We start from the raw sequence: 14,173 nt of genomic DNA on the forward strand, positions 1-14,173 counted from the left end.
CCTTGAGGTTTAACTTGGGGTTGAAGAAGACACCAAATAAGCAATAAATATCGAGAACACCAAATGAAGAGTCCTTGAAAGTGAATCAATAGGTGGTGGGAACATTACGGTGATGGGTCAAGTGAAGTTGAGTGAAATTATCCCCTTTGATTCAAGAGCCTAATGGCTGAGGGGTAATAACAGTTCCTGAGCCTGGTGGTGAGAGTCCTGATGCTCTTGTACCTTCTCCCTGAAGACAGTAGTGAGAAGAGAGAACGAGCTGGGTGGTGGGAATCCCGGATGCTGCTTTCCTGCGACAACACTTCATGTAGATGTGCTGAATGGTTGGGATGGCTTTACCTGTGATGCACTGGGCCAAATCCACTACCTGTAGCATTTTCTGTTCAAGGGCATTAGTGTTTCCATACCAGGCTGTGATGCAGCCAGTCAATATACTCACCACCACACACCTATAGAAGTTTGTCAAAGTTTTGATGTCATGCTGAATCTCCTCAAACTCCTAAGGAAGTAGAAGTGATGCCATGTTTTTTTTGTAATTGCACTTACGTGCTGAACCCATGACAGGTGCTCTGAAATGATAACACTAAGGAAGTTAAAGATGCTGATTCTGCGATGAAGACTGGCTTTGGCTTCCTCCTCTTGAAGTCAATAATCAGCTCCTTGGTCTTGCTGACAGTGAGTAAGAGATTGCTGTTGTAGCACCACTCAGCTGGATTTTCAACCTCCCTCCTATGTGTCGATTTGTCGCCACCTCTGATTCAGCCAACGACAGTGGTGTTGTCATCAACCTTGAAAACGGCATCGGAACTGTGCTTAGCCTCACGGTCAGAAGTGTAAAGCGAGTAGAGCAGGGGCTGAGCCCGCAGCCCTGCGGTGCACCTGTGCTGAAGGAAATGGTGGAAGAGTTGATGCTAGTAGTTTTGCTGCATTACTTTGCTTTATTATTTACTGTTTTTCTTTAGATTTACAATGATAGATAGTACTTTGTTTGATGCTGCCCAGATCATCTTAGTTTTACGTAAAGTACCTTGTAGCTTTTGCAACTAGTGAAACAATTCAAATCATCATTTTAAGAGTATAATTGGTGGTTTGTTTTAATCTGTTGATATGAAAATGTAGAAGTGTTCTACCTCAGTCAGTTGACAGTGCTGGAAGCATAAGTATTTGTTTTTACTTTGTTAATATGAACAAGCCAATTAAGAGAATTAAGCACTGTCACATCAAATGTGCTTCCTCTTCTTCTTCACCAACATTTTGCCTCATTTCTCACTAATCTATATTTGCACCTCCACTTTTGTGTAACTGTTATGGCCTTTTGACTATGTGCAATTTCTGGGACATTTACCATACATACTGTATTGTGAATTTTAATAAAACTTTCCACATCACTTTACCTGAAGATATTAACAACCAAAATACATTGGCGAAAGTATTCTAGAGCAGTTTCAAACTCATCTTCATGTACCAGATTTAGTGGGATATTTGATGACACTTTCCAAAGTAAACAGTTAAGAGTTCTTTTATCACTACTATTCCTCCAGCTTTACCCATACACCATAAATCTTTGGTACTTTTCAGATAGAAGGAACAAGGAGGAAGCGTGAAAGCTTTCAACTCTATTCATCATTTTGCAGGAAATGGGCTGTTTTGGTACCACTGATCAATCCATACGGGATATAGACTGGCAGTGAATGAGGGAAAACTGAATACTTCTTGACTTCCTGCGATTCATATTCTTGGAAGCCTATACACAGAGACCATGTTTGACACTGGTATTCAGTGCTTTAAATGTGGAAGAGCAGGTCTTGGAGCCAAAGTTGAATCATGGTCTCTGTGAGCACTTACAGTGGAATGTCACAAACCAAATTGCTAAAACTACCAAACAAGGCTTGCAACTGACTTCCTTAAAATAATGATCTTGGAAGAGAAAATGCAGCAATACATGGGATGTCGAGAAAATCATTTTTGCTGGAGATGCACCTCCTGTAAAGGAATTTGTTAAACCAATTGAGAATGTAGCTTCCTGTGGGAGCTTAATATTCCTCACTGATTACCCTTTAAAAGACAAAAAGCCCATGGCTTTCCTCCTGTTCTAACTTGAAGGAAAAATTGTTACAGCTTTCTGTTCAGCAATAAGACTAACTGAAACATTGCAACTTCTTTCTATGCAAATATTAACTTGGAAATCCTGACCAACACTGATTCAGCTCTTCCCCACAGACAGAATATCTTAAAAATGATAAGTTTCAAATCATGTGATGTAAGATTTCAATAATAATAATTACAGCCCAATAAATCTGCTAGCCCTCACTTAAAAGTTTCAATATTATAGTTGATGACATTTCAGCTTCTACCTGAATCATGTATGGATTTTATCATTTTTATTTGGTATTCTATATTTGTCATGCTCAAGTATTGTTGCTTTGCTAAGGACAATGTAATATTTCCATTCCACTGGTGCTACATGTAGCTTCAGAGCCTATTTATCATAGAAAGTGAACAATAAATTTTGAGGAATTCAAGCTCTTCATGCAGACTGGTTTTCATTTAAGCCAATAAAGTTGGATGCCATCATATATTTAAATATTATTTATAATATGAACATGGCAGATGACCGTGTACTTACTTGACAGTTACACCAGCCTCCTAAGTCAAGTGGTAGAAATAGGAATTTGTTTAATTGAGGTAACTTTATAGCTGGAAATATAATTTATTACCTCAATTAAACTTCTTTATTAATTAACCATGAGGGTGTTTTTAGTTTAATTATTTTGGGGCATTAGACATTTAAGATAGTTATTGACAATAAATTCCTCCAGTTGGTGATTTAATGGAATAATACAAACTATTTTCCAGGATTTCCTTGATTAATTCCGTATTTTAATGGACATATAAGAATTAAAAAATAACAGCGTCCAATTAATTGTTTTTGTTGTTGTTGGATTAACTGTTTGACTTCCTCTGAAATGTACATCTGTATTAGTAAGCAACACCTTTGATCAGTCATCTTCTCAACCTTACACCTACAGTTCATATGCCTCTTCTATTTTATATAGTTTGTTTACCTGTGCATTGTGATTATATCAACTGACTGTTGACATAAACTGAGTCAACCAGAAATAATATGCTTTGACCTTGTCCTGTGCTATCTACCCCTAATCAGAAAGAGCTGTTCTTGAAGAAGAGATTATCCACAGATTTTGTGGAAGTCTTTGCCATCATTAAAGACCCCCAGCATCTAGGAGACGTCCTCGTTGCATTACCACTATTGGGGAGGCTAAAGACCCGCAGTCAGCATTCTAAAAATAACTTCTTTCACTCTGCCAACAAATTTCTGAAAGTTTCTCAAATAAATGCTACCTTGTTATTCATCTTTTGCACTATTTATTGTTTTAATAATTTACAGTGATAATGTCTTTTCAATATTGGCATCTAAAAATAATCTTGAAAATTGCTCTCAAAATGCAGAAAAAGTCCTATCTGGTTATTACTGCCCCCACAGTCCACTCTGTATTATCACCAATGTGGTAGAAGGCATCAATCTCCAGTGTTGTCAAGTAATACTTGCTCACCAATAACTTGTTGAAGAGTGTAACTTGGTTTTCACCATGACTACTTAACAGCTGTGGACCAAACACAGAACAAAGAGCTGTACTCCAGAGATGGATTGAGTGTGATTACCCTTGATATCAAGATAGTTTTTAACTACTAAGAAGCCCTGATAAAACCAAAGCCAATGGCATCAAGGGGGGAAAAAAAGAGCTACAATCAACGCACACAAAATGCTGGAAGTCAGTCAGCATTATGGAGGTAAATAAACTGACAACATTTCAGGTCAAGACCCTTCATCAGGATCAGAAATCCAACAACTGCGGTTGTACCACGCCCAAAGTAGGACAGCATAGTACTTGAGGGGAATCGGTCCAGCAACAAGCATAACTGGAAGGCAGTATCCTAAGCTCAATCATCTCCTGTTGCTCCAACAATAACATTTTTTACATTTTAAGGTCAGAAGAGATGATGCTTGCTGATGATTGTACTATGTTCAAAATGATTTGCAACTCCTCAGCAAATGAAGCAGCCCACTTCTACTCTGCTGCAAGGATCATACAACTTTCACGCATGGGTGATAACCAGCAAGTAACACTTGTGTCACTAAAGTGCCAGACAACATCTATCTCCAACAAGCTGAGAATTTAACAACCTGACGTTGATACTGAATGACACTATTAGCGACAAATAATTCATCTTAGGCGTACTGCCCTTGTTCCTCCAAACATTTCTGCCAAGAAGTTCAACTTTTCTCTCAACTATCTGCAGAACATTGTCCCAGAAGCATTGTAGAACATCTAGCTGGCCTTTTGCAAGCTTGAGATGTGCTGCAATGTTTCTTTTTTAGAGAGCAGTGGTTTCCTCCACGGTGTCCTTCCATGAACATTGTTCTTGTTCAACGTTTATCTTATAGTGGACAGAGACTTCAGCAACTTCTAGAGATTTCTGCAGTCTATTGCTGTTACCCTTTGGTTCTTTTACACCTCCTTCAGCATTGCACATTGTACTCTTGGTATGATCTTTTCAGGATGCCCACCCTGAGGGAGAATAGCAACAGTGCTGAGTTTCTTCCATTGTAGATATTTTCTCCTATTGTGGGCTGATGAACACTCAGGTCTTTAGACTTGTTTTTGTAGCCTTTTCCAGCTTTATGCATCTCTACAATTCTTCTTCTAATGTCCTCTGAAAGTTGTTTCGATTGAGGCATGGTGCACATAAACAGATCTTTCTTGAGAAGAGCAGGCTCTGTCAGTAACCAGACTTTGTGTCTTTTTTTATATAAGACAGGGCACCTCTACAACCCACAATTCCAATCTCATTTCATTGATTGCAACACCTAAAACCAAATAGGTTTTGTAGAAGGCATTACCCCAGAAGTTCACATACTTTTTCCAACAAATTAATATAATATTGGATCATTTTTCTTAATAAGTAAATGAACAAGTACAATGTTTTTGTGTTATTCCTTTAATTGGGTTCCCTTTATCTTGTTTGATGACTTATGTGAAGATCTGATCACATTTTAGGTCATATTTATGTATAAGTAGAGAAAATTCTACAGGGTTCACTAGCTTTCTAGCACCACTGTATGCTGAGACAAACACTGACTGATGCTGTAAGAGCATCAACTCAATCAAAGAAGTGCTTTGGTTTGCCCCAAATTTGTTGGAAGGAATTGTTCACAACAAGATGCTGCTGATTGGTATGAACCAAGGATCAAGTACGTGCTGAGAGATGCTGTAAAGACACTATGAAGAAAGACCTTCCATCTCTGGACTCTGAGGGGCTGTGTCATATGCCATAACTTTCAAACCTTTTGATGATAGAATGTTTGGAGATGAAACAATAGTAATGTGGTGCCATATTGTACATTTAATTACTGAATGTCATGTTCTCCTTGATACTATGACTATCCCATTTGTATTACTATATTTTGTGAATAAACTACATTTTTTAATTTTAAAAAGCACTTAAAAGAAACACAACAGCAAGAACTCCTCAAATAACACAACAAAGAAGTTAAAGCTAGCCACATCCATGATTTTTAACTTTTTTGCCCAGGAAATCATCCTTGGAAGCAACAGTGAGAGAATTGCAGGAAATAGTAACTGTTGATATTGTGAATGCTCAGAGGTTAAGATAGTGGAAGCTCTATAGGATTGCAGGACACCTAAGACCAGGGGTCCCCAACCTCTTTTGCACTGCGGACCGGTTTAATAGTGACAATATTCTTGCGGACCTGCCGACTGGGGGGGGGTTGTTCAAGTAGGGTTGCCAACTTTCTCACTCCCAAATAAGGGACAAAAGTAGCAGTCAAATACAGGACACTTGTGTTTACCCCAAGAAAGACTACCATGACCGTGAAGCCTTGCATGGGCGCCTGTGTGCGCATGCGTGTACGTGCCAATTTTATTCTCTACAAATCAGTTTTGGCTTAATCTTCCCAATTCTGTTAAGTGAAACTACACTGTACATACGTTATATCTACTTTATATATGTTGTGTATTTATCATATCATTCCTGCTTTTACTATATGATAGTGTTATTTTAGGTTTTATGTGTTATTTGGCATGATTTGGTAGGTTACTTCAAGTTCAACAGTGCGTGACAGGGAATGACTCATATCGTTTCATATCGCCAAATCATATCATTTCCTCACGGCCTGGTAGCACATGCTTTGCGGCCCACTACCGGTCCCCGGCCCAGTGGTTGGGGACCGCTGCCGAAGACAAACCAGAGGTACTTTGAAACGGACTTCCTTTCGTTTGTTTTAACTATATTATTTCTTGTAAAAACTGTGTATAATTAAGGATAAATTAATTGTAAATGTTGCTTAAATGATGCTATGTGCCTGTGTCAATGCTGCAAGTTTTTTTCATTACACCTGTACATACGTGTACCTGTGCAATAACAGTAAACTCAACTTTGACTTGGTTAACTATTTATGAGTGATTGAGAAAGTTTCTCAGAGTTGTCTTTATTAGTCAAATTATATACATGGGATATAATATTTTATTTATTTTGTTTTTTTTAATTGAAGTACAGCATGGCATAGGCCCTCAGGCCCTTCGAGACTCACCGCCCAGCAAACCACCTATTTAATACTAGCCTAATCACGGGACGATTTACAATGACCAATTAACTTACCAACCGGTATGTCTTTGGAGTGTGGGAGGAAACTGGAGTTCCTGGAGGAAACCCTCGCGGTCACAGAGAGAACGTACAGACTTCTTACATGCAGCAGTGGGATTTGAACAGGGATCACTGGTACTGTAAAGCATTGTGCTAACCACTAGGCTTCCATGCTGCCTGGTGTAATTATTATATGAAATATCATATTATTTTTATTGTAACAGTAAAGATTGTTGCCAGAAACAGGAGGGATATATGTCATTATGATTTGGTACTCAAACAAAAAAAGGTCAAAGGAAACACCTTAATTAGAAAATATAAAATTAGTAAAGACTACTGTAGACATTTTTTCAATATTAGCTCTTCATCTTATAAAAACTTACATATCATTTGCAGTACTGCAAAGTTCTGCTGGTGACACCGCAAAACATCTTGGTTTATTGAGCTGAACTACGCCACCAGCAGGAAACCAGAGGTGCTGCACTTTTACAGCATTTGCCACCTAATTACTTGCTGCTGTTTACAATGAATACTACAAGTTCAGATTTTTGAGTTCAGCTTTTTAATCGTTTTCTTCTTCATGGCAGGTATTTGATAACATTACAGCAAAAGCAGCAGGACATCTATGCACAGGGAGAACAATTAAAGTTCAAGTTAAATTGTTATTCAACCATACATTGATACCCATGATACAGCCAAATAGAACAGTGTTACACCGGGGTCAAAGTGCAAAACATAGTCACACACCACATATAGCACATGCAAACACAAGAAAGTCTGCAGATACTGGGAATCCAAAGCAACACACTCAAAATACTGGAGGAGTGCTATGGAAATGAATAAACAGCTGATATTTCAGACCGAGACACTTCTTCGGGAAATATAGCTCATATAAGATATCAGTAAAATATAGTCACAAAAAAAACATAAAGTCCACGAGGCTGAATCCACGAATGTTGCAGGAGTCTGCAGTCAACCACAATACAGCTTGTCTTCTGCTGAGTAAGCACTAGGGGGCAGCACTGACCCCAGCTTGTGCGCCACACGACTCTGCCCCCAGAAAATTGCATGCCCTCTACTTGGTTGCTGTAAACAGGCGACACCATGACTCGAAGCCTGGTCTTCGCTATGACCGAGGCCAAGCAGCTCCCCACCATCTGCCCTTGCCGCCCACCAATAAATCATTGAATCGGACTTGCAGTACTCCGCAGTAACAATGTCCAGCAGGGTCTTGAGGTCATAAGAGAAGCAACTAAAACGATCACTCACTGTTAGGTTGCACGATAATTTTGCGCACTGACTTTTCCGACGCCTCTCTGGCGCAGGCAGCTGCACAGTCCACACCATCTTCAGCTCCTTTACCTTCTCCACCAACAAGCAACTTGCTAATGAGGTAGACCTGCAGTATGTGAAGTTCTTACTATCTGGCACGGTCATGTGATCTTAAGAAATACAATTAAAAAGGACAATAATACCTCTGGTTGACCCTGTAGAAGCCACTGCAATCAAACGCTCCACCACCTTATTGGAATCAGGTTGAACATGTTAAATTAATGTAAGGATTAGGAAGAAATTAGACATTTCTAAAATTGACATCAACACTGAGGTTCTGAAGGACTAAGATTTATGTTGATGATAGTTTGTTTCTATTACCACAGAGTCTGCCAGCCTATAATTGATCCTCAACATGTTGTTAAAAGGGAATTCAATCTGAAAGTGATGAGAATTGACTTTATTCGCACAATTCAGATTTGGATTCAGGTTTATTTATCATATGTACACCAAAATGTGCAATGAAATATGTCACAAAAAGAAAAACTCTCGGATGCTGGAAATCCAAGCAACAGACACAAAATGCTGGAGGAACTCAGCAGGCCAGGCAGAAAAGACTACAGTCGATGTTTCAGGCCAAGAACTGCTGAAGGGCCTCCCAGCCCCACCAATTAATTCCAGAACAGGCTTCCAGCCTCTGTTCTCCAGACTTCATCCACCAGATTTTTGACTTCCAGACTTCCAGTTGACCTTCAGACTCCGATCTTCAACATCGATATCTGGACTAGCTGATGACAGGACCCCCAACTCCAGGCTCAATTCTGAAGGACTGCCGACTGACCGGCGTTCACAGCTCTTCGAGACTCCTGCTCACAGGGATGTCCGATCCCGTTACACACTGACTGGGGCAGCCTGCCATCCATGGATGTCATTCATCACCCATCCCTGTCACAGGCCTTCGAGCATGAAGCAGAGTCCTTGATTCCATCATCTGCCCACATCCTTGAATGTCAGAACACACGGAAATAGTACCTGAAGTAGGTCACTCAGCCCATCAAGCAGTTAAATTTATTGAGTAGTATTGGAGCAGTCTGCATGGAAGCAAAGGAAAGGTACTTGTGAGGTGCCTTGAAAGATTTGCTGTAAAGAGTTTAGTGAGTAGGGAAAGTGACCTACAGGATAACATGATATTGACTACTAGCAAGGGAGGTGGTTCACATGCTCCTGTTTACATCTACACTGCTGAGGTTGAAAGGGTTAAGAGTAAACATCATCAAACACTTTTCCGGTCAAAGAGCATAAACGTCATAGACAAGAAAGTGCACCAGCAGCTTAAATTCCTCAGGAGACTGAAGAAGTTTGGACCCCTTTGACCCTCACTAAGTTTCGTAGATGTGTGATACAAAACATCCTATCAGGACATAATATGGCCACTGTTCTGCCCAAGTCTACAAGGACCTGCAGGCAGCCGTGTACAAAGCTCAACACGTCATTGAAACATGCCTCATCTCCATTGGCTCGAACTACACTTCTCACTGGCTTTATAAAACAACCAGCATCCCTCCCTGATGTGTAAGGTGGTCATGCTTATCTGATAATTGTCAAACCAGGTATGAATTTTACCATCTCTACATACTGCTTCATATGTGAATTCTGCTGGAAAATAAATTTAAAGAGGAGCAAATTTCAGCCACTTTAAGAGCTCCACCATCTGTGGAATATATTTTTCTTGGCAAGGAGGCCAAGGTCTTTGTTATCTGAAAAACTGAGTAAGTGGGGGGGGGGGGGGAACCACATTGTCCAGTGTAACTATCCTAGCTTCCCACAATTCAGCAATACCTTCCACAGTAAAAGCATTTCAAAAAACAGGATGTTAAAGGGAAATCATGTGAAACAAAAATACAGCGGAAAATTTCATTTCCAGAAGTAAATTATTTTTGAATGACTTCTTTATACAGAGTGTTAGTGTTGGAAATCCAATGTCCCCTTCAGGAGAACAAGCAATGATCCTGCCTTGTCATGTAGGTGAATCCTGCCCCCTTCTGTCAAAGCTTGTCAATACCTTTAAATATTCCTGAAACTGAGAAACAATTTAAAACTATTAAAAATAAGTATTTTGTTCTTACTTGAATATTATAAACAAATGCAAATATTACACAAAGCAGAAAATCACTTCTAAATAATTAAAAGTTAAATGAAAAACAAGTTAAACAATTAAACAAACAAGAAAAAACAATTTTAAAAGATTTTTCTAACTTCCAGTAACCACACTCCTCTGATCCTTTCTTTTCCTTACACATTCACACCATATTACCCCATGTCTTTCCCATCTCCCGTCTTCTCAATCTGTCCATCACATACGTATTCATTCCTTCCTCATCTCCTTTTCTATTCCATGTTTCCGTCCACTGTCCTTTTCTAATATATTCCATCTTTTTCATCCCTTTGTTACTTCCACCTATCACCTCCCAGCTTCTTACACCATTCACACTCTCCCACCCCCTTGACCTGCCCATCAACCCTCCCCTCTGCCTTAATCTACCAATCATGCACCTATTCTTTCCTCAGCCTTTCCCCCCCACCTTTTCATTTTGAATATCTCTTCTCATCCTTTCCCGTCCTGATGACGCATCTCAACCCAAACATTGACTTCCCTCCATAGATGCCACCTGGCCCATTAAATTCCTCCAGTGCTTTTGTGCGTAACTCTATCTTTTCCTAATCTTTCTTCTTCACAGCCCTACGATTGTCATTGAAATAAATGGGCTTGCTGGTCCAATAGAAAATTGCTCAGCCTATTTCCTGAGGAATCTCAGCAAGTTCCCCACTCTGTTTTTGGACTCCATGCAAAGCTCAGTGATGGATCCAAGCTTAAAAGTTGTCTCAGCTCAGCCAAGAAGCTCAGAATATCTGCATTCACGTGGGACTCCAGAACTTACTAATACTTACACAGGTAGACACCAGTGATTTTGTGCAGAACTACTAGAAAGAGTCAGTCGAGCCCAAGCCTTTGATTCTAGATCTCTTCATCAAGATTCCTGATTCAACACTCCTGTTTGATTTTCAGCTCTGCCTGAACAGGAGGCTTGATGAATAGTGCAAATAAAAAATATCACTGTTGACCTCAACGTTCTCTTCGGTGTTCTTTTTTATTACCTAATTGAGTGGGCCAGTTCTGTTCAGAATCAGAATCACTTACATATGTCATGAAACTGCTGGTTACAAAAGTAAACAAATCTTGTAAAAGATGAATAACGAGGTAGATTTCATGGGTTCATGGACCGTCAGAAATCTGACGGCAGAGAGGAAGAAGCTGTTCCTAAAACACTGAGTGTGTGTCTTCAGGCTCTTGTATCTCCTCCCCAATGGTGGTAATTGGAAGAGGACATGTCCTGACTGGTGAAGGCCTTCTTGAGTCATTGCCTCTTGAAGATATCCTCGATTGCAGGGAGGGTTGTGCTCACGATGGAACTGTTTGAATCTACAATCCTCTACACAGTATTGCAATCCTGTTTATTGGAGGCTTCATACCAGGCTGTGATGCATCCAGTCAGAATGCACTCCACAGTACATCTGTGGCAACTTGCAAAGGTGTTTAGTGAGATACGAAGTCTTCTCAAACTCCTAATGAAGTAGAACTGCCTTCTCCACGTAAGTTGGTGTCAAGCTGTGGTCTCTGCTGAGGTTGTGACATAGACAGTTTTTTTAAAGTATAACCCTCGCTTTGGCTAGCAGCTTAATATAGGGGGTGATAGCCCCCAGCCCGGCCAAGCTTAAGAAATCTTGTTTGGGTGGATGCTGCCCGATGTGTCCCCTCTTACAAATCATTTCAAACGAAATAACAAACAGTACACAATATGCCATTAAATGATTGAGCTTTATAGTTCTTACTTTGACTAATATGGTTAGTAAAAAAAAAAGAGATGAAACAGTCTAAGGTGCAATGTTGGAGCTCACTGATGAGGCCGTTCACCCACCATCGACCTCCTCTGATCATCGCTGACCTTTGGACCCTCGCTCCAAGTCCACTCCGTCTGGCGCTCTACCAACTCTCTCCAATCATGTCTTGTTTCCACATCTCTCCCCAGCAAAAGACAGCGATTTCCCGGCTCCCAGACACACAAGAAAGAACAACATCCCACTCCTTGGCTAACATGCCCCGTTATCTCTAGTCCTAACCCAAACATTGCTGCTACAGAGAAACCATCACCTTAGCAGTGGAACATTACGACGTGTTACATAAGTTTGTAGAGATGGTTTTGGGGACAGAGAGAGGAGGAAAGGGTCAGGTTAAGATTTATGGATAGGGGTGTGGGTTAGTTAGGTGTCAGATTAGGGTTTAGGGACAGTGATGTAGAGGAGTTAGAGGACAGACTGGTGTCTAGGCCTATGCTCCATGCTTGAAGGCTGAAGCCTAGACTTCTGCTCTGCACTCCATGTTCAAAGGCCACTGACGAAGAACATCTAAAGTCTAGGCCTCTGCTCCACCCTAGAAGGCCAGTGATGTGGGCATGTAATGAAGGTTATCTGTGGATGTCAAAATGTCCCAGGTCAGTGGGTCCCAGGATCGGAGGTCTGTGTGCGCAGGAGGTATGAGGACTGGCGAGTTTGGGATCCCGTCGTCAGCTAGTCCAGTAATAAATACCAAAGATCAAAACTGAAGGTCAGTTGTAAGTCCAGAAGTTGAAGCCCGATGGCGAAAGCCTGGAGACTGGAGGCTGTAAGGCCTTTCCTGGGATTGGAGGACTGTCCATATTTGTGGGTGGGGGAGGGGAAAGGGGCTTGTTTTGATATTCTTGTTCTTTTGCTTGATGTGCTCTTTATTTTGTGCTCTGTGATGATCTGCCAAGCATCGTGGGGATGCCATGTTGTCGCCAAGATAATGTAGCGACATTTGCAAGCTGCTCCTAACACATCCTTAGGTTGTGTTTGTTGTTAATGCAAATGATGTATTTCACTGTATGTTCCGATTCAAATGTGATAAATTAATCAGAATCTAAACATTCCCTTCCTACATATTTGGCTATGTTTAAGACATCTAATTATGTCTGGATTGACCAGGATTCTAGATAGATAGATAGATAGATAGATACTTTGTTGATCCCTAAGGAAATTACAGTGTGTGGATATATAAATATTATAATAGCAGTAAGAAAGAATTTTTAAAAAATCAGTTACCTCAAACAGTCTAACGGGGGGGGGGGGGGGGGAGAGGTCTCCACCTTCCCAGCAGGTTGACTCATTATAGAGCCTAATGGCCGAGGGTAAGAATGACCTCATATAGGGCTCTTTGGAGCAGCACAGTTGTCTTTGTCTAATCACTAAAAGTACTCCTCTGTCAGCCAAGGTGGCATGCAGAGAGTGAGAAACATTGTCCAGAATTGCCAGGATTCTCCATAGGGTCCTTTGTTCTACAACAGCCTCCAGTGTGTACAGTTTGACTCCTATAACAGAGCCAGACTTTCTAATCAGTTTACTGAGCCTGTTGGCGTTACCTGTGTCGATGCCACAGCCCCAGAACACAACCACATAAAAGATTGTACTGGCGATAAGAGTCTGGTAGAACGTGTGAAGGAGAGGCCTGCATACTCCAAAGGACCTCAGTCTCCTCAGGAAGTAGAGGTGTCTCTGGCCCTTCTTGTACACAACCTCTGTGCTGATGCTCCATTCAAGTCTGTCATCCAGGTGCTCCCCCAGGTACTTGTAGGTCCTCACCACATCCATGTCCTCACCATCAATAGTAACAGGGAGCAGTGCAGGCTTTGTCTTCCTAAAGTCCATCACCATCTCCTTTGTCTTACTGACATTGAGTTGCAGAGGATTCAGCTTGCACCATTTGACAAAGTCCTCCACCAGGGCCGTGTATTCATCCTCTCATCCTCCCTTTATACACCCGACTATTGCTGAGTTGTCAAAGAATTTATGCAGATAGTAAGACTCAGGGTTGTATCTAAAATCCGAGTTAGACAGGGTAAACAGCAACGGAGCCAGTACATTCCGCTGTGGGGCCCCAGTGCTGCTTATGGCCATGTCTGGCACACAGTTCTGAAGCCACACAAACTGTGGTCTGCCAGTCAGGTAGTCCATTATCCAGGATACAGTGGAAGTGCTGATCTGCATTGAATGGAGCTTTTTCCTAATGAGGGCTGTATGATATTGAAGGCGCTTGAGAAATGAAAACACATGCTCCTCACAGTGCTGTCCTGCTTATCCATAT

Source organism: Hypanus sabinus, chromosome 17 (genome assembly GCF_030144855.1).
Source record: "Hypanus sabinus isolate sHypSab1 chromosome 17, sHypSab1.hap1, whole genome shotgun sequence".
Lineage (NCBI taxonomy): Eukaryota > Metazoa > Chordata > Chondrichthyes > Myliobatiformes > Dasyatidae > Hypanus > Hypanus sabinus.